This window comes from Rhineura floridana, chromosome 2 (assembly GCF_030035675.1).
Source record: "Rhineura floridana isolate rRhiFlo1 chromosome 2, rRhiFlo1.hap2, whole genome shotgun sequence".
Taxonomy (NCBI): Eukaryota; Metazoa; Chordata; class Lepidosauria; order Squamata; family Rhineuridae; genus Rhineura; species Rhineura floridana.
The window spans coordinates 112,307,092-112,333,269 of record NC_084481.1 but is presented as its reverse complement, the minus strand read 5'-3'; the positions used below and the strand labels follow the sequence as shown (position 1 = coordinate 112,333,269).

At 43.8% G+C, this 26,178-nt stretch overlaps 1 protein-coding gene and 1 long non-coding RNA gene across 2 annotated transcripts in view; one reads left to right on the top strand and one right to left on the bottom strand.

The window, feature by feature from the left end:
* Nucleotides 1-26,178, bottom strand: part of CD81 (CD81 molecule) — an 87,865-nt gene that overhangs the window by 46,373 nt on the left and 15,314 nt on the right. The window lies entirely within an intron of this gene.
* Nucleotides 1,122-10,973, top strand: LOC133377011 (uncharacterized). Its single transcript, XR_009760597.1, has 4 exons — nucleotides 1,122-1,230; nucleotides 6,061-6,187; nucleotides 9,252-9,308; nucleotides 10,346-10,973. It is a non-coding gene; the product is annotated as an uncharacterized LOC133377011 (long non-coding RNA).

Sequence of the window (26,178 nt, the reverse complement as noted above, 5' to 3'; positions counted from 1 at the left end):
GCAGAGATTTGATGAAACACCAGGAAAAGTGCATAATGTAGCACTGAGTGAAGAATTCAGTTTCCTAAAAACTCAGGTTAGAAATTTTATTTTGAAAGCAAATTTACTGCACAGACAATTGCAAAGTGAGTGAAATGTAGAGGCTGAGCTGTGAATTGAGAAATCTTTCGTTAGAATTTTACAAACTCACTAAACAGCCTTCTCTTTCAGTCCCAGCCCCTAATCATCTACAATTTGTGGAAAATAATACTGAGCTCAGCTTGTACAGCATATTGAAAGGGATTTCAAAATAATGTATGCAAAAATACTTTGAACACTCCATAAAGTAAATATAAATACTGTTATCATTATCATATTGTTTAAAATGTATGGGATATGAATGACTGATGTAACTACAGATTCTGTTGAATAATCTTTTGGCATCAGGGTGTGGAGTCTCAGCTGATAAGTGGCTGGAGTCTCAGCACCCTGAACAGTTTTTGCACATCCCAGGTTTCTGTGGTGGCCAGGAGTGCTTTTGCACAGTTAAGATTAGTGCACCAACTGCACCCATTCCTTGAGCCATCTGATCTGGCCATGGTGACACATGCCTTAGCTACATCCCGTTTAGATTATTGTAACACGTTGTATGTGGGGCTGCCTCTGAAGACTGTTCGGAAACTTCAGTTGGTACAATGTGCTGCAGCCAGAATGTTACTGGGGCTGGTTACAGGGACCATACTACCCCCTGTCATGAACTTGTATATTTCTATGAGTTGTTAAATTGATTGTTAATATCATGGCTCAGTGCAAAGAACTCTGGGAGTTACATCTTGTAAAAAACAGGCCTCTGGAAAGGCAAAAATGTTAAGTTTCGTTTCCAGCTGAAGTCAGTTAGGGAGGCCTGAATAGAGACACCTGGTTATCTGTGCTAATCAGTGAGAGCCTGGTACTCAAGGCCATGCAGGCCTGTGAAGGTTAAGAACATAGTTGGCGCGAAAAAGTGAAGAAGCACTGAGAAGGGATTACATCAGAAAGCCCCTGATTGGTTAATTAATTCTGGACCGCTGAGTTTCTTTTCCTTAAGTATAGGGCTTGAGACCCATAGCCTTTGTTCCCTCTGGAAGGTTTCCCTGGATGATGCCTATGGGTATCCATCTTGCTGGTGGCTACCTAAGCAGGGTTCCACTGCTTTGTACCTGATGCTATTCTCTCTGAGGAGAGATGAGATTACAACCAACTACCTCCTAAGTAAGTTGACAGGCTAGTTAGGTTATTATTTTCTTCTTGTGTGAACTCTCTTGTGTGTGTGGTTTTGAGGAATTGTTTTGCTGCTATCTTTTAATGTGCACTTATATTTTTGAATAAAGCTACTTCTATTTAACCTAGTGTGTTCATTGAGGGTAAGGGTGGTTCTGAATTCAGCACCTTGACCATTCGACTACGCAACTACCAAAGGAAAAAGGAGTTAAGCCTAATTCTATTTTGTGGGGTTTTACCAGAGGTTTCTTGACAAGGAGTGTAAGTTTGGCTCTTGTCTTATAGGACCTTGGTTTACCTATTTTCTGAGCTCAGGGTTCCCCCAGCTCTGAGCTGAACCAGTGAAGGGGTGGTGGCAGCCTACTTTCTACCTTGCAGGGTTGGTGTTAGTTTGCACAGCCTTGGCAAGGGGAATTTGGTGTTTGGGTTCCAGAACAATTACCCTAAGGGTGGGAATTGGGTCTGAAGCATGGTCCCCGTGCCTTGTGGGGGCGGTGGTCCATGACACCCCCCTGTTAAAAAAGCTCTACGGGTTGCCAGTCTGTTTCCAGACACAATTCAAAGTGCTGGTGATGACCCATAAAGCCCAATACGGCTTAGGTCCAGGCTATTTATCAGACCGTATCTCCCTGTATGAGCCTGCCCGGGCCCTGAGATCCTCAGGAGAGGCCCTTCTCTCAATACCCACATCTTCTTAAGTACGACTAGTGGGAACGCGTGAGAGGGCCTTCTCGGTGGCTGCCCCTGGGCTTTGGAATTCCCTTTCTAGGGAGGTAAGAATGACCCCCTCCTTGCAGTCCTTGCACCGACAAGCAAAGACCTTCTTATTCCAACAAGCCTTTGGAATTGAAGGCTGTTAAGGATAGGGCGTGAAGGGTACTGCATTGCTAATGTCTATTATATTATTTTTAAACTAGTTTGAACTCTTTTAGCTATATGTATGTATAGTTTTAATATTGGAAATAGTTTAATTTTATTTTAATGTAGACTTTGTATGTTTTTAATTATATGTATTTTTATCTGGAAGCCGCCATGAGTTCCAGTTTTGGAAAAATGGCGGGGTATCAATAAAGACAACAATAATAATAATAATCCCCATGAAGACCAAACTACAAGATATGATACATTATTTTTTAAAAGTGTGCTTAAACGGACTGCTTAAAAGTGTACTTAAACACTCTTTTTGAAAAGGACATTTACCATTTTTTCTTTCTTTCTTTTTGTATTTTGGCCCCAGCAGAACAGGGTACATTATGCAAAGGAGTAGAAGTGTCCAAATTATGCAATATAAATCAAAGTCAAGCAAATTTGCACAAGCCACAAAATGTAGGTTACCCTGGCACAGAATTCTGACTCTTTTTAAGGGAGAGGATATATAAATATAACACTGAAATAAAGGGTTATGAAACATAAGATGTGCAGGAAGATGCAATTCCATAACCAAGGTAGCAACTGTACATAACCAAGGTCAGTTACATAGATCATGCAAACAAAAGTTAGACACTGGCCTTGTTTGCATGTCATGATAAGCCACAGTTTTTCCTAAACCACAGTTTCGGTATGAATGTGCCTCCTCCCTTCCATGTGGATTCTCCCCTGACGCAAAACCCACCAGGCTCAAACTTAGTTCATTTCTGGCTTACTGTTTGGTGTTTGTTTGAAACAAACAAGACAAAGTCTGGTATAGACAACTCCAAAAAGCCACATTATTACTTGAGCTTTGTGGGTGTCATATTGCGGGGGAGCCACACAGGGACTTGCATGGTAGGTGGAAGGCATGTTCACAATTAAACCATGGCTTAAGAGAAACTGTGGATTATTGTGATGTGCAAACCAGGCCATTAAAGCAAAGAAAATGTAATAAAAACAGAAAGATCAGTGCAAAGGAATGGCTCTGCCTTTCCCATTAAGAAGCAGCCAGCCTCTCCCCATCACTACTAGGAGTGAACATCACAGAACTCTTTTCATCAACGGTGACATTAAAGGACCACAAATGTAGTTGCACCAGTTCTGCAGTTTTCTTTCCAGCCATTTGGGGGGCTGGGGGAGAGAAAGAAGTGTACAGCTGGTTCCAGGAGGCAGGGTGCATACCAGTATCTCAAACATTGTTAGCAAGGACTGAAAGCAATATGTCCAATATATTCACAGAACACATATGTTGGCAGGGGTATTCTGCCTGAGACACATCATCCACAAACATCAGTGATTAAGGACAGAAAAGGAACCACTATTTTAAAACTGAACATAGGCAGTGAACATTTTACACTGGAGTTATAGACATGGGACATATGAGAAATTAATAATATTTTTATGGCACAATTCCACAGCATCACCTTATACAGGTGCATTTCAGTGTTGCAATAGTGCCATAGCTAAAATCAATATATGAAAGAATTCCTCTGGCTGCCCAGTTGCCACCGAGCCAAGTTCAAGGTTCTAGTTTTGGTCTACAAAGCCCTATATAGCTCGGGAACAGGATACCTGAAAGACCGTCTTACCCCTTATATACCCAGTCGATCACTGCGCTCTGCAGGTGAGGGCCTCCTGCAGATACCATCTTATCAGGAGGTCCGTTCTGCACAATATAGGAAACGGACCTTCAGTGTCCTACCCTGTGGAATTCCCTCCCTTTGAATATTAGGCAGGCGCCATCTCTGCTATCTTTTCGGCTCCTTTTGAAGACTTTCCTCTTTCAAGAAGCCTTTTAGGTTGAGACCTATCCCAGTCTGCGCCTGTGTTAGAATTGTTTGTTAATTTTTTTTAATAATATGTTTTTAACCCTTTTTTAAAGATGTTTTTAAAGTTTTTAAAAATGTTTTTCACATTGTTTTAATGTATTTTAAGGTCTGTTTTTATGATGTTTTAAAGTGTTTTTAGAGTTTCTGTTTGCTGCCCTGGGCTCCTGCTGGGAGGAAGGGCAGGATATAAATCAAATAATATATAAATAAATAAATAAAATATTGTAACAGTGCACAAAGTTGAATTACACAGCTGCAATATAGAAGCTATGTTACTGCATGGCTCAAATTGAGGAGGAAGAGAGTGGTGGCAGTAGGATGGAGCAAGGAGTGACCAGATTGATCCTATTTACTGCTCCAGGTTTACCTCCAGGGCCTGCACCAGGCATGACTGGCCCCTGGGCACCAGCCTGCCTAGGCCCACAGCACAGTTCACCCCAACACCCCCTCCTGATACAGGCGGCACAGGGCTTATATAGGCCAGCCTGCCCCACCTACGTCTGGCATCAGTGCACATGCCCCACGCATTGTGTGCACACACCTGCCATCACCCAAGATGGCGGTGGTGGCATCAACCCCTTAGGGACACTCCTGCCACCATGTTGGATGATGCCTGCATCACCTGTTATCGGGAGGTGTCTGGGAGCTCCTGCTCTGTGATTCATGGCAGTGCCAGGTAGCATGACCTGATGCTGCCATGGATCATGGAGTGGGCTCTACCCTAAGGAAGGGCTCCTCAGGGGCTCCTCTGAGCCGCAGGGGCCCTCAGCCAGGGCCCAAGCTGGCCACGTGCTGGCACCAGGCCTGTTTACCTCTTATTCTTACTACAAGCGTACACTGTGAATCTGATGAGTATGTGTTTGTTCTCTGAGATACAAGACCAGGACTATAGTTATACTTTGATCAGTTTCTCCTGTACCCTCTTTCATTCAAAGAGTGGTATTTCAAGCAAGCCAACTCCAAACTCTGGACCATACCCAGAGAGCTGCTACTTTTTCATAGGTTGCTTATGGCAACTGAGTCTAGTTTTGCCAAATAAACTTGATGGTATGAAGAATATTCAAAAGTTTGGACTTTATAAGACATTGAGCAAGTGGAAGGAGGAGGAGGAGAAGGAAAAAGAGTTGAAAGTATGGGAAAAAGGCCCAAGCCAAGGTGGTTAATAGGTGATATGTGGTGTAACTGCACCGAATCTCCCTGCACACTACAGAAAGAAAATCACACTAAAAGAGATACATGCAAAGTTTATTATGCATTGCTGTTCACAAGGAACACTGTAGCCCTCCCAATCTACAATGGAAAGAATTTGGGGGAGGGAAGATTTATGCTGCTGAATGTCTGGTGGACATTCAGCAACATAATCTGGGCCTTGAATTGGATCTGGTAAAATTAGGTCCCTAACATGGCTCCCAATTAACTGCAAGCCCTCTCCACTTCCCCCTGCTTATTTGGACAGTGGATGATCCAGGAGGTATTGTGGTAGGGCTCTGTTAGACCCTAGATGCTGCTGTCAGCATGTGCAGCACTGTCTCTGGAATCTGAGAACCATAAGAATAGTATTTCCATCACAACTTTATCTGTCATTGCAGCATTTAGACAAGTTTTGGAAAGGGAAAACAGAGAGCACTCGAGTTCAAAGCTTCCTCCAACAAATCTATTTCATGTCAGGCCAGGATCCCAGAGGACTCTGGGCCTAAATCTTAAATTGATTTGAAAGCTGGATCAGTAAAATCAGATCCCAGAAGTCTCCATTTTGAGGCTCTACCTCACCATTACGAATCCCTGTATGTTTGGCAAACATATCAAGCCATCACCATAAACATTAATGTTGAATTGGGAACTATATCCCTTCTTGGAGCGTTAAATAAACATCTGGAATTGCCACAGTAATTCTGGCTTCCACTTCAGCATCAAACAAAAAGGAAAACAGCCCAGAGCTGCTCATAAAGAAATAAAAAACAAGAGAAAAGCTAAACATTGGTGCAGACTGCAATTTTGCTTTTTCCACTCAGAACTAGCAAGAATTTTGTCAAATTGAAAGCACACTGTATTTAGTCTGATCTTTGGCACACTGTTTTTCCAGTTTCTGTTCCAGGTGCTCAGTTCTGCTTTCCATATTCTGAATAAGATAATGCTTCAATAACCTCAGCAACTCTATACAATTAAAAAACACTGCAATGTTCAGCTTCTCATGGGAAAACTGGTGAAAGGTAAGTGGATGATGTCTGCAGAAGAACACAAATGGAACATTTGGCCCATGCACACACTCCATAGCCACCAAAGGTTCTCACTCTCTTTTACTTTCTCCCCCTTTCTTTTAAAAAGACAGTTACTAAATATTAGTCTATCTCTTCCACTGAGGAGGAAAAAATGTATATTCAAGGCTGACCTACATCCAATAAATACATTAGATGGAATATTACATTGAACTGAAGATTTTATATCTTGTTCTATAAGTTCTAACTTATTTTACACTGCTTTGTGCAGAGCTCCCTCACTTTCATTTTGCAAATGAATACTACTTTCTGATAATTCTTTCCTGCACATGGACATACCTTATACTTTTCATTGTCAAAATACTCTGGTTGTGCTTGTTTGCATGTGTTAGCGCAACTAAACGTGTCCCTTCAGTGTGAGCAGCCTGTCCAAGTTTGTATAGGACAGCTTCAAAATTAAAACTCTTCCAGTATGATCTACCAAAGCATGTCCCAATTGCTTTTAAAATCAGGAGGGAACTCTAGCAACTATTATAAAATATATTCTAAAATGGTGCAGGAAGAGTACAGTATAGGTTAACGTAATTATAACATAATTAGATGCAAAGGGAAATAGGGCTGCTTGTAGAGAGGGGTGGAGAGATCAGCAAGTGCTGATGGGAAATGGACAGAGAGCTAGACAGAAAGACAAACAACTGGAGATGTCACTTGTCAGTTTCAAACTGCTTTACTCATGGCTGAGTAAAGCAACAGCGAAATGGAGAGGATACCACAGCTGTTTCTTTACAATCCATTCTCCTAGATATATTTAATCTGGATACAGCCTGCAAATATATCATAGATTTCTGTTCTCTTTTATTGTTATGTAACAGTTTCTGTCAAAACTTCAAAGGATTTCAGATATAAATCTTCTGTCCTGATGCTATATAAGTTCATTTGCAAAGTTCTGCTTATTTCAGTAAAACACGTCTCTAAATAAACCCCCCAAACCAAATGCTTCCAAGTAAAACACGATTAGCAAGTCCAGTTAGGATTGCAATCCCGATCATGTGCTATCCCACACCCCACCTGATCCCTGAAAATGTCCAATGCAAACATACCCTAAGAAAATTCACCAGAGTCCATCAAACTCCAAGTTATTCAATTCAGAAGCACCTATACATATTAGCTTCTCTTTGGTAACCATCATAACCAGACCTTATATACTCATTTAGTAAGACATTTGGTTTAGAGGGCCTACTGAAACTGCCCTCAGATGTGACATTTATTTAATAAAATGTATACACCACTTGATTGTAATAAAACCTCTAAGCGATTTACAATAAATATTAAAATTATGAATAAAACAGTTAAAGACAAGTAATTAAAATATTTAAAAGATAATTAAAATTAATAGCAAACTGCAGAGAGATTAAAACATGTCAACATCTACATGTCTGGATAGGCTTGCCTAAATGAAAATGTTTTAAACACACACTGAAAATGATACAGCAAAGGCACCCACCTAATGTCAATAGTCAGGGAGTTTATGCCCCTAATGTAGCCCATGCTGACTTGTTTGCTAAAGTTATTAAACACTTTAAGCAAGCCAGTGTGGTGTAGTGATTAGGGTGTTGGTCTACGACCTGGGAGACCAGGGTTCGAATCCCCACATAACCATGAAGCTGACCGTGGGCCAGTCACTGCCTCTCAGCCTCAGAGGAAGGCAATGGTAAACCTCCTCTGAATACCGCTTACCATGAAAACCCTATTCATAGGGTCGCCATAAGTTGGAAACAACTTGAAGGCAGTCCATTTCCATTTCAATAAGCCAAGAAAGGCAAGGGTTGAGAGGACATGTTGCTGGCTGCATAGTTGCAAGCACCTTGCCCACGTCATCAGGCCGCATCAACTGAAACTATTCCCAAGAAGTTGCAGCAGATGTTGCACTGGACACCTCACTGGGGACTACAATAGATGTAGATGGGGCATCAAGACTGCTACAGAGGCGAGCAACTTTACCCTCAAACTGCCTTGCAAACAATTCACAGTGGGCCTCCAAAGGGTCCAAAACTCCATTTCCTGGAGTTGATGTCAACAGACCCCTGACAATACAGAAAAGCTCCACTGGACGGCTACTTGAGGATGTGATGGTGGCAGAGAAGTGGGCCTTCTTCTTCTCACCTGGCCTTTCCCAGGGTGTATACAAATCAGCAATTGATATAAAAGTCAGATCTGATCACTTACTAATTGTTGTGGAAAGGACAGCAGACACAGGATTTGGCGGTTCAGTTATTTATGAGGGGAAGCACATGAGCAAGTTCGAACAGCAGTAATTGAGTACTTGAGATACATTAGAAGTTTGGTTAATTTAATTATGATCCTTTGGGACACCTTTAAAGTGGTAATAAGAGGGGTTCTAATGAACATCGAAGCTGGAAAGAAAAAGCATTCTAGAATGTGGAAGAAAGAACTGGTAGCTGACTTCGAGGAACTGGATAAGAGGCGTAAGCAACACCCATTCGATGATATATTGGAGAGGCTGGTTGTAGCAAGAAATAGAGTCGATTTACATGATGCTATAATAGCAGAGAATGCTCTGGTGATAATGAAACAAAGATACTTTGAAAAGGGCGCCAAACAGGACAAGCTCCTGGCACAGCAGTTTGCAAATTAGCAAAAACAAAAACTGATACCTATAGTTCTGATACCTATAGATCAGACCACAACTGATAAGGAGGTTAGCAAAGAGTTTTATAACTATTATCAGGATCAATACACATATCAGAATCCATCAGTATATGATATAGATCAATTTTTGGAGACTTTGTATATTCCTACCTTCTCAGCCTTAGATAACCAAGCTATCTGCAGACCAATTACTGGGGAGGAAATTATTTGTTACCTGCAGCAAGCTAAGAAGAATGGGTCCCTGGGTCTTGATGGCCTTAGTGTGGAGTTTTATTTAGCCTACAAGGACGGATTAGTAGCGGATCTGGCAAATTTATACAATTTTTGCTTTGATTCAGGTAGTCTCCCTGCTAGTTGGTCAGAAGTTAAGATTGTTCTTATTTTAAAGGAGGATAAAGACCCAGTGAAGATCTTGACAAGGATTTTGGCAAGAAGATTGAGCAAGGTAATCTCTGATGATATTAACCCTGACCAATCTGGGTTCATAAAAGCTATGCTGATTGGTCTCAGAAAACAATTAGCATTATTGATAATTGTTGCTTTTTCTGGAAGCCACCAAAGTTATAACTTTAACTAAATTTAACCAAATAAAGAGACGTGGCTTTAATTAACAGAAGTAATGAAAGCTTTTGATATTGCACTAAGTTCATAAACTATGTAAAGATGATATACTCAAACTAGGTTGCACAAATGTTAGTCAATAAACACCTGACGGGTGCCTAAAAATAGGGACCAGACAGGTTTGCCTACTGTCACTGCTACTTTTCCTTTTAGCAATAGAATCAGTGGCCTGTGCTATTAGGGAAGAGCCCAGAATCAAATGAAACTATTGAAATTCTACTGTAATGGTTTCCTTTTTGGTAAGATGTTTAAATTGCTTGGAGATTTCAGTTGAAATATGAACTGGCATATTACATAAATAAATTTTAAAAATCAAATATGCAAGGGCCCAGAAAGCAAATCTTAAGACCACAAGTTGAAGGAAAAGAGTATGTTTAGCTTAAATTATCTTTAACAGTCTCCAAATATTTTAAAAGGCACTGTATTTCACCAAGGATGAAAAAGAAGCAATCACTTTCAAAACATGTGTGTGTTTTTAGATTAAACATTAGAAAGAACTGTGTCACTTATGTAAGAGCTTCTCAGCACCAAAACATAACCTAAGGAGATTGTGAGAGAGTTTTGAAGAGAACATTGATAAATACCTGACCTGTGATTGTTTAGTAGACAAGTCTTCTTGAGGGTGAAGAAGAAGGATTATGCTGGGAGGCCCTGGCCAGTTCTATAAAAAAATCCTACAGAAAGGACACAGTCTTGGCAGATGGGAAACTGCCTGGAAGGAAACCAAATTTACATTGTACAGATGACACAGTCCCATGGGCCGTGTAAAGAAAAGCTACCCATGAGTACATGAGAGTTCCTGTGCATGCAAGATTGTAAAAGCAATCTCTTCTACACCTTCTTTATTGTCTTTTTCTACAGACAAAGATTTATTGCTTCCAGGAAAGAACAGTGACAGCTCTCACTTTTGCCTCCCACCTTGGAGTTTGGAGTGATGTGGGGGCACTGAAAGAGAAAGTAAACTGCATAATGGTACATGAAGTGGTTGAGCTACATCTACCTGAGCAAAATTTTGACCAAGACTGGTTGTCTACCCAAAGGAAATTTCAAAAACCAGTTATGAGAACCCAGCCCAGCTTTGAATGGTGAATATTTATTCTCCCTCCAAACCAGCCAAAATTCCTCACTGTGATAAAATTTTCTGCTTATGACAATGTTACCAGATTACCTATTTGGAATCCTTCTGTCAACTTCAAAACCATCAGTTCCCCCCCTCAAACTCACACGGGACAGGACAGAGGAGGGAGAAATTCCTACCTGAGCCACCTCCTGTCCCCTCTCATTTTTCTCTCTCAGCAGCACCAGGACCCACTTCAACTCAGGAAGTTGCCTGGGAGCAGCATGCCTCAGTCCTCAACTATTTCTCAGGCCCAAGCTAGATTGAACGGTGACTGCTTCACATGTTGAAACACAGAACTACCCTGATAATGCAGAAAGGGGTGGAGTGGGTTGTGTGTCCAATATTAAAAGCAACCAACATTACAAGCAACCTTCTTCCTCAAGCTCTTTTATCCTAGCCAAGCACATTTTTGGTGTCAAACCTCATCCAAGGAGTAAAGTACTTAGGGAGGTAAGATATGGACAGGTGATGGCAGTGAGCGAACGAATCCACGCTCCCATACCCTATCTTTCTATATGATTTTAGAGCTCACAGAATCATAAGAGTTGAAAAGGTCCTCAAAGGTACTCTATAACTCTTTGCTGATGCAGGAAATCACAGTTACAGCACTATTGCTAATTCACTTTTTAAGCTCATGGAAGTACTGCCATCACATAATGGTATTGAGGTGGATCGGGGTCCTCGTGGCTGTTTTTTGTAAGAGAAAGAATATGAGGAGTTCCAAACACAGTATTCCAAAATCAATTAAAAACTACCATCTAATTCGGCTCACATGAAGGCCAAGAACTGGATAAAATCTGCTGGAAGAACATAATGTTCTTTAAAGGGTACAAAACCTCATCAAGATATAAATGCACCACTATCCTGCACACTTACTATACACATATCTGAACACATGCATACGCATGATACTAGAGGCATTTTCTTCTTGTTTCAGTGGGACATATCCAAATAGATGCTTAAGACGTCAGCTTATCACCAATTGTTTGGGAGTAAATAGTTCTATCTAAAGCAGCTTGCCTGTTCCAAAGGCAAATGAAGAAGAGATGTTTTCCACAAACATTAAAGATTAGGATGTCTGTTTTAGTGTTCTCAGCTGCATCACACCCTTTCCCCTCAGGAACTAGCCTGTCATTTCTACAAGCAAGATAATCCCTTCTACTTAAACCCCAACCCATTTTGATTAAAGACTACAAGTGAGAGATAATTGCTACATCACTTGGTAGTTTATCCTAGTGGCTAATTACTGCCTCTAAAAACACCACAATGATTTATCTAGTTTCAGTTTAGAAATACTAATCTAGTAGACAAGATCTAATCTTTTTTGAACACCAGATGCTTTGCTCCTCTGTAAATATCAAGTTGCTTTTTGGACTACTCTTTAAAGAACCCATTTTTATGAGCATTCTCAGCATAGCAAAGTAAGCTCAAGTCCAGGCAACTGCTTTCATCCCAAAGGGCTACTGGTTTCAGTTCCATCAGCAAATTTGTGTATTTTCAACTAAACAGCTACCCCCTTTCCAAGTCTCTTGAACCTTCCTGGAATGAAGAAATTTAAGAAGTTTGGCTTGATGTGTTGGGGGCCACATGGCAGACCATATATCTTTGTATCACCATACTGAATGAATTGAGTTTATATTATTATTACTAAAAGCCTTGCCTGATCACTATGTTCAGCACTGCATCCTGCCTTCCAGATATGAATGCTTTTGACACCCTAGCCATTTTATTTCGATTTGGTTCACACACAACAGAGAACACCTGTGTACTCCTGCAACTTAGTATTTTGTTCCGATGCTCACTGCATAGGTTCTTGAGATGGCTAACACTGTGTCAGTTGTAAAGCATGGGGAAATTTGGGGACCTAGCAAGGAAGTGACAAATCAACAAGTGACAAGTCAGAAAGGAAGCGACAAGTCAGAAGGTATTGCCTGAAATAAAGAAGAAGTGTGAAGGGGAAATACTATCAGTACAAAATATTTTGATGATTCCCTGGGTTTTTTGCACTAATATTAGCATCAAGAAAGACATCAGACACAGAGCAGAGTTAAAATAGAAGAGATAGAACAGAAAACATTTTTCTCATTAATCTTTAGAGTCTCACAGCTCCTCATCTTGGGAAATAAGATGCATGTGCACAATAAGCCTTACTCGTGTTAGCATGATGGAGAGAGTAGCTCAGAGATTTCATTTTGCAACTTTTCTAAGAAATTTTGTCACTGCATTTTTCAGTTAAACATTGTATGCAGTAATTCGATCGAACCTATACCAAGCCACAAGAAATGCAGTACAGAAAGACTTATAAAGGCACACCAGTACAATGCCAATGCCTGCAAAACAAAACCTAACCCTCGGGTCTTCCATGCCACTTCTAAGTACACACAAAAATCCTTACTAGATGTTGTAACAAAGGGACCTGCAGGAATTTTTATTCATGTTTATTTCATTTATGAATCACTCCCCATAAAACATCCCAAATAATTAATAAAAACAAAGTGATTAATATAAACAATTTCAAATACAATACAGATACAGACAGGGATAAAAAGCGCTATTTAAAAGGCTTGATAAAAAGGAAGGTGTTCAATAGGTGCCAAAGAGATGGACACAGTGCCTGTCTAAACATCACAGGACAGAGTTCCAAAGGGTAGGTGCCACAACAGTAAAGGCCTAATTCCTGCATCATACTGAGTGAACCTCCTGATGAAAGTATCTGCAGGAAGCCCCCTACTGTAGAGTGCAGTGATCAGCTGGTACATAAGGGGTTAAATGATCCAATACTTATGCCAAATACAACCAAAATAGATATCCATGTGCTAAGGAGCTTTGATTACATTGTGAGGTAACTCATGTTAATCCTGCTAATGGAATTAAGTTGCTACTCTCAAGGTTGTATAGTTGCCTAGCAGTAGACGGAGGAAAACTGGAATGCACAGGCAATTGGTCTAGAACAGTTTCATCAGTTCTTCACAACTCCACGTTTGATACCCACCATTCAGTTGAAGAAGTTCATAAACAAGTTCATAAACAAGCTTGAAATGATTAGTTTAACATTTTACATCAACACTAGTCATGAATAACAAGGACTTTTAAACATCAAAAAGTTGGCAATCCAACACTGTTGTCCTTAGCAGACAGGTTGTTTTGGCTCACCTACACAGGGATGAAGAGGACAAAATTGGCAGTTGGTCAATTTCTTGGATATGGGAACCACTAATCCACAGAGCCTCTATCTTGCCTATCTTGAAAGTCAGTTTATTTTCCCTCATCCAGATCATCACCACATCCAGGCAGTGGTCCAGGACCTGCATGACCTCTCCTGATTCAGGTGTTATGGAGAAACAGAACACAGCGTCATCAGCATACTGATGGTACCTTGCCTCAAGTAGCTTGGATGGCCAACAAGCAGTCCTTAGGTTGCATATGCAATGCAGAGAGACTTTATCTGACCTTAGAGACCATAACTAAGGCTTGAACAAGTGGATATGAGTGTGTAGCTCTGCAAGGGGTAAACTACAGTTTCCAGGATTTTCTGGGGGAAGCCATGTGCCTTGAATGTATGATATGTATGCAGCCTAAGTGGTGGGGCCTAAGAAGATAGCTTACTTGGTAACTACAATTAAAAGAATCAGGCAGCAGGTGATGGGAACAGGGCCATTCCTGGGAGGTGGGGAGTACAGACAATTGCTTTGGGAGCTCCCATGCCTGGTGCAGGCAGCCACAGTCAGCCTCCCTGCTGCCTCCCACTCACCTGACAAGGGTCTCCATCTCTTCCCTTCCCTTCCCAGAGCAAAACAGAGAGAGAGGGAAGCGGAGGCCTCCACCAGCACTGGTACTGCTAAAGCAACAGCAAAAAGGAAAAAAAATAAGTTGAGGCAAGAGAGAGAGGCGAGAGGCTGCTGCCACTGAAGTGCAAGCAAGACAACAATAGAAAATAATCTTCCGGGGTAAGAGGATGGTCTGCCACCATCACCATGAAGAAAAGGAGGGATGGCAGGAAGGATATGAAGGTAATTGGGAGGGGAGGAATGACACAGTGAGATCTCCTTGGGCCCCCAAAGCATCTAGGTATGGCCCTGGATGAAAAATACTTTTGCCCAAGATCCTGGAGAGCTGCTGTCAGCCAGAACAGATGATACTGGCATAAATGGACCAATGGTCTGACTTGGTAAAAGGTAGCTTCATGTGATCATAAGGCTGATGGCAACTTGATTATGAATCCTGGTTCTTGCCACTGGAACACTATCTGGAGACTGGAGTGCTTCCCCCAAAATACAGTTGCCTTCTCACAATGACTACCCATGCCAATTCCTCAGAGATGTGTGTGATCTGATAGAAATTGGGATTAGAAGTATTTAGTCTTTTAATCTAATGGAAGAGCTTCTCATGCCTAGATCCTCCACTACTCTACGCAAAAGAAAAAGAGATAATGTGAACTAGGAGGAAGTAATAAAAAGATAACATGAAACCAGAAGGAACTGTTTAAACTGATTCCCACTAAACACACATTACAGATGGAAAAAACTCCACTCAAATAATTTGACCTTCCACATCAGAAGAGTTAGGATCACAGCCAAAGTTGCAACTACACTGGCAGTCGTCAACACTTCACTGGGACAGCAGTGACAGATTTATAACGAATAGTGGAAAACCCAGATATAGTAAACTGGGGCAAGTTTTTTTTAATCCATGAAGGAAGCAATTTATTCACTACAAATTCAATAGCACATACTGTTTATCAGGAAACAATGTTTCCAATATTAAACATGGTACACTTGTATAGTATGAACGAAAACAGAGAGGAAATTTTAATCTTCTAAAACAAAGATTTGGTTAATCATTTCTGAAACTTAACATAAAGTGTCTTTTTTTTCTACCGTGTTGCAGCATACAGTTAAAGATACCATGCTAGCCACGGAGAACAGAATTGCTTAATTTGTTGTGTCCTTGCTTTTTGGCATTTGCATTGTACCAATTTTAGGAAGCTGCATAAAGGTCAGACTATTTGTCCATGTAGCCTGGTATTGTCTACTCTGTCTGGCAGTGGCTCTCTAGGGTCTTGGACAAGGATCTTTGCCATTACCTGCCACTTGATCTTTTTTAACTGGAGATGCCAGGATCGAACCTAGGACTTTGTCACCTGTATTTTTGTGCCATTACAGAGTATTCAAATAGAGGAGTTTTGGTCAACAGCTTTCCTAGTAAGAACCATCACCACCCTTGTAAGCCCTTTCTCGATCCCCCAATATAACTTCTCACTGTTCCTTTACTCCCTAGTCATTTCATTTTGAGGTTTGCCCAAATTTGGGCAAACCTCGAAATGGGCTGAAGCACAGTGGTAGAACACACGCTTTGCAAGCAAAAGGTCCCACACTGAATCCATGGTATCTCCAGGTGGGACTGGAAAAGATTCCTGCCTGGAACCCTGAAGATCTGCTGCCAGTCAGTGTAGACAACACTGACCTAGATGGGCCACTTGGTCTGACGCTGTACAAGGCAGTTTCCTATGTAATGAAATATAAGGAAAACAGTCCTAAACTGCAGGCCTGCTCAGGTGTTGTCCAGTTCCCGATAGTCTTAAAATTAGTCTGAAGCATTTGTACAGTTGTATCACAGTTGTGTCCAACATTTAAAACATTTCCTGCTATTTGACAAAAGTTTCTCCCTCACTGAAGATGCAAATTTTGGAATAAAAGAGCCACAGGTTCCTCACCCCTGCTGTACTGCATTAAATTTTTTATAATCTGGAAGGAAAGTGAAAGGCAGTTTTTATAAACAGGTGGTACAAAGCATGTTCAGGAAATACATGGATTACAAGAAGCCTGAGTAAACTGACTGTACTTAGCCATATTGATTCTCGGCAAAAATCAGTCTTAGTGGCATCTGAGAGAAAACCACACCCTTGCAGCTACTAAAACATTTTGTTCTGTTGATGTAATGGTAAAAACCAAACACTGTTTCAGTATTTCATTTCAGCAGTTTTGAGTATTTAAGCTAAGGTAATCTAATTGCTGTGCTTTTCAATGGAGTGAGCTGGCACTCATATGTCAAAGTACTGAGTATAACGGCACTTCCAGACTGTCGCTATTTTCTGTTGCGCATACTAGCAAATTCAGGTAGTGCAATTAAAGTAGGACGGAAAGTCTTGCACAACAAAATCACTTCCCAAAATGATTAGACTGTTTGCAATAAGTAAAGTGATAGGAAAATGCACTGGAAAGTGTAAGAACACTTACTTGATGCAACGTCATCTAACCTCCTGACAAACAGATCAGGATGAATGATCAATAAACAGGTCATCTGGAAGCAACCTTTGAGCCCAACGAAACACAGAGAGAACCTGTCTTTCCCCTCTGCACCTAATGCAGAGGATGTGGGTGAGAAATTATGAGGAGGAAAACTCATACACACACTCAGTTCAATTCTCCTCTACCTTCAGTGGCTGCTTTTAAGCTTCGAAAGAGCTGTTAGACAAATTTATCACCCATCTCAAAACAAACAAAACTAATTAGACACAAATTGACCTAGGTAAACAAGAAAAGCCCCCTCTGGGATAATAGGATAATACTAGTAGGTAGGGACAAAGAGAACTATTACAATAGTTATTGTATAGAAATAGAAGAGGACAACAAAAAGGATAGAACAAGAGCCCCATTCCAAAAGATTAGAAAAATTAAAGGGAAATTTAAATCAAGAGTAGGGATGTTTCTGTTTCAATCCGGTTTTAGGTCCGGTTTTGGCACTGAAACAGCCTTGGTCGCCCTGTATGATGACCTTTGTCGGGAGAGGGACAGGGGGAGTGTGACCCTGTTGATTCTCCTTGATCTCTCAGCGGCGTTTGATACCATCGACCATGGTATCCTTCTGGGGAGGCTCACGGAGTTGGGAGTTGGAGGTACTGCTTGGCAGTGGTTCCGCTCCTACTTGGCGGATCGTCACCAGAAGAACAAATTAAACCAGAACTATCACTGGAAGCTAAAATGATGAAACTGAGGTTATCGTACATTGGACACATCATGAGAAGACATGACTCACTAGAAGGAACAGTTTGTTCTTACTGTAAACGGTGTTTCTTCATAGATGACAGAGGTCTCCAAGCGGGACGTACTACAGCTGCAGACCTAGGGTGGGCCTAAGGAGATAAGACCTGTTGTAGAACCCTATGGCCAAATGAGGCCTCTGCCGAGGCCAGAAGGCCAATTTTATAATGTTTTGTGAAACTACTAGGCATAGACCACGCCATTCTGCAGATATCTGATATGGGAGCATTTGTAGAATAAGCCGCTGATGTGGCTGCCGATCTAGTGGAGTGTGCCATAATGCGTAAAGGGGATGGCATATGAAAAACCTCGTAAGCTAATGATATGCACGCCTTAATCCATCGAGCTATGTTTGCCTGACACTTTGTTCCCCATAGTGGCTGGGTGGAAAGATACAAATAGAGAATCAGATTGTCTAAATGGTTTGGTTCTATTGATACACACTTTTAGTGCACGTCTAACATCTAGAGAGTGTTGTGTCTTCTCCCTCGGGTGAGAAGGGTTAGGGCAGAAAGGAGTACTATTTCTTGATTTCTGTGAAAGGAGTTGTTGATCTTAGGAATGAAGTCAGGTCTAGTACGTAGGACTACTCTGTTCTTGTGAAAAGTGCATAGCTGTTTTTGAACTGATAAAGCCTTCAGGTCGGACACCTGTCGCGCCGATGTGATGGCCACCAAAAAGGCTGTCTTGAACGAGAGAATTTTCAGAGAAACAGTTTCTAATGGCTCAAATGGTGGTTTTTGAAGAGCAGAAAGAACTTGGTGTAAACTCCACGTAGGAAAACGGTGGAGAACTGGTGGACTAATTAGGGTGGTGCCTTGAAGGAACCGTTTAGCCAGAGGACGCGAAGCCAGGGACAGGGAACCTGGTGTTGATAGTATCAATGACAATGCTGACATCTGTCTTTTCAATGTGGCTGGGTGTAGACCCATCTGCAGGCCTTCCTGAAGGAAAAGCAGCACATCCTGTATCGCTGTCTTTTCTGGATTTCTCGCTGTGCACACCACTGTGAAAAGACCTTCCATGTGCTCTGGTAACTGCGAAGCGTGGAAGGCCTTCTAGCAGCCAAAATGGTGTCCACCACTGATCTGGCCACTCCTGATCTTAGCAATCATGTGCGTTCAATTTCCAGGCGGCTAGATGGAGCCACTGTGGATCCGGATGGAACAGAGGTCCCTGGGAGAGCAAATTCTGACGTACCAGGAGATGGAACGGCTGAGACTCGGATAACTGTATGATCTCAGAGAACCAGGGACATCTTGGCTCAGCACCACCTTGGCCTTTTCCAATCGTATTTTCTTCAGGACCCTGGACAGCAGCGGAGCCGGGGGAAGCACATACAGCAGCCCCTTCAGCCAGGGAGCCACCAGGGCATCCACTTGTTTGGCCTTGTGACTCAGGAAATGAGAAAAGAAATGGTGTAATTAATGGTTTGTCTCAGATGTGAAGAGATCTACCCTGCACCTGCCGAATCTTGCCTGTAACATGTGAAACACATCCTTGTTGACAGCCCATTCTCCTGGGAACATCTGCTGCCAACTTAACCAGTCTGCTGCTACATTTAGGTTGCCTTGAATGTGTTCTGCCGTGAGGGACCATACATGGAGTTCTGCCCAGGATAGCAGTGCCATCGCCTCTGCATGGAGCTTCAATGAACAGGTGCCCCCCTGGTTGTTCAAATGAGCCCGGACTGACGTGTTGTTGGTCTGTATCAGAACGTCCGGGTATTGCAACAGATTGGCGAAATGGCGGAAGGCCAGATGTGCAGCCCTCAGTTACAGCCAATTGATGCTCTCGTGAGCCTCCACAGACATCCATGTCCCCTGCACATGATATCCCTGACAGTGTGCCCCCCATCCTTTGAGGCTTGCATCTGTGGTGATGATCGACCAGGGCAGGGGTCCTGTAATGGAACGCCCTTCTGGAGATGGAGTGGATTAGCCCATCAATGCAACAATGCCTTCACCGTGCTGTGAGGAGAACACACCAGTGTTTGCCATGTGCAGTGTCCTGTTGGAACTGGAGGAGCTGCCACTGTAGTGATCGAGAATGTAGACGTGCCCAAGGTACAACGCCTACGGCTGAAGCCATCATGCCTTGTAGTCTGGCGAGGATCAAAACGTCTGCCACCCGACTGTGATACATCGAGGTAGCCAGGTTCAACATCTTTTGAATCCTCTCGCCTGACAGATAAATGAATTGACTGATTGTGTCTAGCGTTTCCCCCAGGTGCTGAATCCTCTGTGATGGGTTGAGCTAGCTCTTTTGGTTGTTCGCGAAAAACCCATGGTCTTTCAGGTGAGCCAACACTATCTGGACGAGCTTGATGTGCCGATTTGGAGTGTATGAGGAGATCGTCCAAATAAGGATAAACATGCAGTCTTTGCAGTCTGAGGCTGGCCACTACCGTCACCATGATCTTGATAAACACCCTGGGGGCTGACAATAGTCCAAAAGGCAGCGCCTTGAACTGATAGTGGAGGCCATTGAAATGAAATTGAAGGAGCCGTCAATATGTAGGGAATATTGGTACATGTAGATTTAATTTAATTTATTTATTTATAGAATTTATTAGTCGCCCATCTGGCTGGCTGTCCAGCCACTCTGGGCGACGTGCAACATAGGCATATAATACCTAGACACTGAAAATCTAAAAACAATGAAGATAAAATCTAGCCAACCCCAAAAGCCTGCCTGAAGAGCCAGGTCTTCAAGGCCTGGCAGAAACTCATCATAGAAGGGGCATGGCGAAGATCATTTGGGAGGGAGTTCCACAGGGTGGGGGCCACAATTGAAAAAGCCCTCTCTCTAGTCCTCACCAGTTTGGCTGTTTTGACTGATGGGATGGAGAGAAGGTCTTTTGAGGCTGATCTTGTTGGGCGGCATAGCTGATGATGCTGGAGGCGCTCCTTTAGATAGACTGGGCCGAAACTGTACAGGGTATAGGCCTCCCTGAGGTCTATGGAAGCCAGAAAGTCGCGAGGTTGGAGGGCCTCCCTGATTGACAACAGAGTCTCCATTCTGAATCTGCGTGGGGTTACAAATTGATTGAGAAACTTTAGGTTGAGTACCGCGCTCCAGGACCAGTCCTTCTTCCCTACCAAGAAGCACACTAAGTAGAGCCCTGAGAAACACTCTTCTAAAGGCACCTCTTCTACCGCTGAGATGTCTAGCAAGTGGCGAATCTCGTTTGACACTGCCAGGAATTTCACAGTGGAACTGGGTACTGGAGAAGAGAGGAACCTGGCCGGCAGATACTGCAGTAGTTCTATCTTGTAACCTTCTTGAATCACTCACAGAACCCATTTGTCCTGAGTGGTTTCTCTCCATTGATGGGAAAACTGACTTAACCTTCCTCCCACCGGTGGTAGCCAAGCTGAGTCAGAAACATTGCTGGTTCTGACACCCTGGGCGTCCTTGACTGGGAAAGTTACAGGAGAACGAGGATTGTGGAGATTTCTGAGGGAACCTTGATCTGTTCCATGAAGTGAGAGCATTTCTGAAATCATGTCCTCTCCCATTGGATCTGAAAGCACGAAAATTGTGTGGAGACTGGAAGGAACCAGAGGGGCGTCTATATAAGCACCTGTCGTTCCTTCATTGCAATGGCATGGTCTTCTTTTTGTCCTTAGATTCAACCAATACCTCTTTTAGCACCGCATCACCAAACAGCTTTGAACTGGAGAAAGGTACCAAAGCCAGATTTGCTCTAGAAGAAGCATCCACGTCCCAGTGTGAAAGCCAGAGGTGCCTGTGAGCAACTACCGCTGCCGCTATGGCTCTGCACGAAAACTGGGTGGAATTCATAGTAGCATCAGCGATAAACATCAAAGATCTTGAGACCTTCAGCAAAGTCTTTCGAACCCTAACCAGGTCTTCATTTGCGTTGTCTAGAATATCTTCCATCCACAAGAGCATTGCTCTAGCAAAAACAGAGGCTGAAACAGAAGCTCGAATTGCCACTGCGTTAGCATCATGCGATCTTTTAAGGGCTAAATCAGACCTGTGTTCATTAGGGTCCTTCAGTTGCGAATCCCATCTCGGGGAAGTAAGGCGCATGAAAGCAAAGCAGAAATAGGACCGTCCACTGCCGGGGTGCGAAGTTGTTCTATGACATCTGATTTCAGAATATAAAATTTGTTGGCGTAATTAATTCCCTTTCTACACTGAAGCGGATTATCCCATTCAGACTTCATTAAGGCCGTAACCAAGGCTGGTAGGGGAATACCTCTATTCATCTTAGTAGTAGCTGGTAAGACCATAGCACTCTTAGAGGGGGTTGTTGTTGCTGCTGTTGGACAGGCAATAAATCCAGGGCATCTAACACCTTGGCACATAGGGGAGAATAAAAGAGATGTGTAAACACTCTGGATGATACTGAATCCTCATGACCTGAGCCCTTGCTCCATTCTTCTTCGTCCCATACATGTTCCCCTTCCACATCAGGGAGACGACAGTCATCCTGTAAGTGATGGGTTGAATATGTAGCAGACCAGGTTTCCGTTACGCACAGCAGCCGAGGGTGGGAAGGCGGGGAGGGGGTGTGGCAGTCATCTATCGAGAGTCCTTGGTTTTTGCCAGACCTCCCCTCCATAGGACTCAATTTGTTGACTGTATGTACTGGAGGTTGGGCCCGAAGGGCAGTTTAGGGATCTTGCTGGTGTACCGCCCACCCCGCTGCACGGCAGATTCCCTGGCCGAGGTGCTGGAGGTGGTCTCGGCTGTACGGGCATTGTCCCCAGAGCTGTTAGTTCTGGGTGACTTTAACGTGCATGCCGAGGCCGCTCTCATAGGAGCCCCTCGGGATTTCCTGGAAACCATGGCTTCCTGGGAACTGTACCTAAGTAATACTGGGCCCACCCATGTAGCCGGTCATGCTCTCGACCTAGTATTTGTCCTGGGAGAGGAGAGAAGTGGTCTGAAGTTGGGAGTGATTCTTGCCACTCCTGTGTCATGGTCAGACCACTACCTGGTAAATATGGACTTCTCGTTGCCATGCCCCCTCCGCAGGGGTGAAGGACCTATTAAAATGGTCCGCCCCAGACGCCTGATGGATCCGGATGGATTCCTGACTGCGCTTGGGGAATTGGAACCTGCTGAAGGTCGCCCGGTCGAAACCCTGGTGAAGGAGTGGAACGTGGGGATCACCAGGGCATTAGACCGGGTGGCTCCGAAACGTCCTCTCCCCCTGAATAGAACTCAGCTAGCACCATGGTATACACCGCGGTTGCGTAGTCTGAGACAGGAGGTGAGACGACTAGAGCGCCGGTGGCGGAAATCCCGCTCCGAAGATGTCCGGACACAGGTTAGAGCAGCAGTAGCTGCCTACCAAGTGGCAATAAAGGTAGGAAAGAAGGCTTGCTTTGCTGCCTCTATTGCGTCTGCGGAGTGCTGTCCCAGGAGGCTGTTCCAGGTGGTCCGAAGCCTGGTCGGTCCAGTTGCTCAGGAACCCTTGGAACAGTCAAAGGCCTCCTGTGACTTATTAGCAAAACACTTCGCCGATAAAATCGAACACTTACGGAGCTCGATCCCGTGCGCCGTGGACACAGTGGATGAACCAGAGTTGGCCAGTTGCATGCCAGTAAATTGGGATCGGTTTCGGCTTCTCCCTTCTGAGGAAGTGGACAAGGTGCTTTCATCTGTGAAGCCAACCACTTGTCTTACTGATCCTTGCCCTTCGTGGCTCCTTGTGAGCTGCAGAGAGAAATTGGGCGAGGGGATCAAAGCGGTGGTAAACGCATCCTTGAAAGCGGGTGTGATGCCATCAGCCTTCAAGGAGGCAATTGTAAAGCCCATCTTAAAGAAGCCCTCCTTGGATCCCCAAGTATTCGATAACTTCCGCCCAATTTCGAATTTACCATTTCTGGGCAAGGTCATTGAGCGAGTGGTGGCCAACCAGTTGTCAGCACACTTGGATGAAACGGATTATTTGGATCCATACCAATCGGGTTTCAGGACTGGTCATGGAACTGAAACAGCCTTGGTCGCTCTGGTAGATGATTTGAGGAGGGCATTAGATAGGGGAGAATCCACCTTTCTTGTCCTCCTCGATCTCTCAGCGGCTTTTGATACTGTCGACCACAGTATCCTTCTGCTTCGCCTGGAGGGATTGGGAATTGGAGGCACTGTATTACAGTGGTTCCATTCCTTTCTCTCCGACAGGTACCAACAGGTAGCGTTGGGGGAGGAGGTATCAGACCCTTGGCCTCTCAATTGTGGTGTGCCACAGGGCTCTATCCTCTCTCCCATGCTATTTAACATCTATATGAAGCCGCTGGGGGCAATCATCAGGAGATTTGGGCTGCAGTGTCATCAATATGCGGATGACACTCAGCTCTATCTCTCGTTTAAATCTTCACCAGAGTTGGCTGTGGAGACCTTGTCCAAGTGCCTGGAATCCGTGAGTGGATGGATGGGAAGGAACAAGCTGAAGTTGAACCCTGATAAGACCGAGGTACTACTTGTGGGGGACAAGAGAAGGTTGGGCGACATTGACCTGAAGTTCAACGGGGTGAATCTACCCCTAAAGGACCAGGTCCGCAGCCTTGGGGTTGTGCTTGATTCCAGGCTGTCCATGGAGGCTCAGATTTCGGCAGTGAGCCGGGCAGCCTGGTACCAACTACACCTCATACGAAGGCTGCAACCCTACCTTCCTGTTCACCAGATCCCACTAGTGGTACACGCCCTGGTCACCTCTCGTTTGGACTACTGTAATGCGCTCTACGTGGGGTTACCCTTGAAAACGGTCTGGAAATTACAACTGATACAAAATGCGGCGGCTCGACTACTTACGAATAGTCGCCGCCGAGATCACATCACACCAGTGTTGTTCGACCTACACTGGCTACCAGTTGTTTTCCGAGCCCAATTCAAGGTGTTGGTATTGACCTTTAAATCCCTACACAGTTTTGGCCCAGTTTATCTCACGGAGTGCCTTCAACGCCACCAATTATGCCGCCTGACAAGATCGGCCACACAGGGCCTTCTCTCAATCCCACCAACAAAAACAGCCAGATTGGTGGGTACTAGAGAGAGGGCATTCTCAGTGGCGGCCCCCACTCTTTGGAACTCCCTCCCACAAGATCTCCGGCACGCCTCTTCCCTAAATGTGTTTCGGAAAGCCTTAAAGACCTGGCTCTTTCAGCAGGCCTTCGGGGTATCCGGGGAGGGTTAATTGTTATAACTGTAATGCCTCCTGCCCAGTTTTAATATTGTTGCTGCAGATGTATTGTTTTTATATTGTATTATTATATTTTATCAATTGTATTCTAACAAATTTGTAAGTCGCCTAGAGTGGCCATCGGCCAGATAGGCGACGAAGAAATTAAATTTATTATTATTATTATTATTATTATTATTAAAAAGAGTTGGTGATGCTCTAGCATCTTGGTACTGTCCTCCTGCTTGTCTCTTTGCTAAGGAGGAGTCTGGTTGCCTAACGTCCTGGTCAGGAGAACCTGGACATTTTGATGCTTCCCCTCTGGCTAGTTCAGCAGCCAAATCAGCTATCATGGCATTCTTTAGCTGCTGAATCACCTCAGGCATAAAGAGCCCAGATAGTGGGTTTTGCAAGTGTGGCTGCTGCAAGTTGGGGGGTGCAGGAAAACCCAGTGGTACTGCCCTGTCAGAAACTGATGGCATCATCTCCTCCTCCTCCTCCTCAGAGGATAGGGATTCCACATTTGAACAATGCTTGAGGTCAAGCACGGAGGATCTGGCGATTGATCCGTTTGCCCGCTTCCAATGGTCCCATAGCAGGGGCTACTGCTCTCCGTAGGGTAAAAACGTGGCATTTTGTACCTCAGGGTGCTGACTAGTGGCTGCGACTACTGCTCCCTTATCAGCGTAGGGCTGCACAATGGCGGGAGCTACTGCTCCCGTCTTCAGTTATAGCAGCTGAATTTCCCTCGTGGTGAAAGGGGGCTGCCGCTTCCATATGCCTGGCTATGCTTTAGACAGGGACAGATCTATGGAGGCTACCGCCTCACTATGTCTGGCCGTGGCTTGTACTGCCTTAGGTAGGGATCAATCCATGGAGGCTACCGCCCTGATCTCCAGAGCTAGCGGGCAGGAAATAATCCGTAGTGTTCAAAATGGCAGGCCCTGTTGGCAGCAATGCATTTAAAATGGTGGGCGCTGCTGAAGAGCCGTTCGCCAAAACTCGCCTCAGGTCTGAAACGCTCACTCACTCCGATAATAACGTCACTGCTGTGGTCTCATCTGCTGATGGACGGCTGATTGAGACGTAGCTAGAAGGGCCTGATTGAGCCGTCTCATCAGTAACCGAAGTGGTTTTGCGATGAGAGGGTGTTTTGATGAGTGGGCACTGGTCATGGCTACTGCCAAGCCGTGGCCTGACTTTTTTGAACACTTTTTCTTTACAGCCTTCTCTACCAAACTCTAACATTTTTTTTTTATAGGACACAAATGGAAATAGAGGCACAGAACAACTAAGGAACTAAGCGAGAAACTAAGCAACTAAAAACAAATAACACAAAACAGTACAGTAAAGAGAGATCTCACGAAAGGATGTA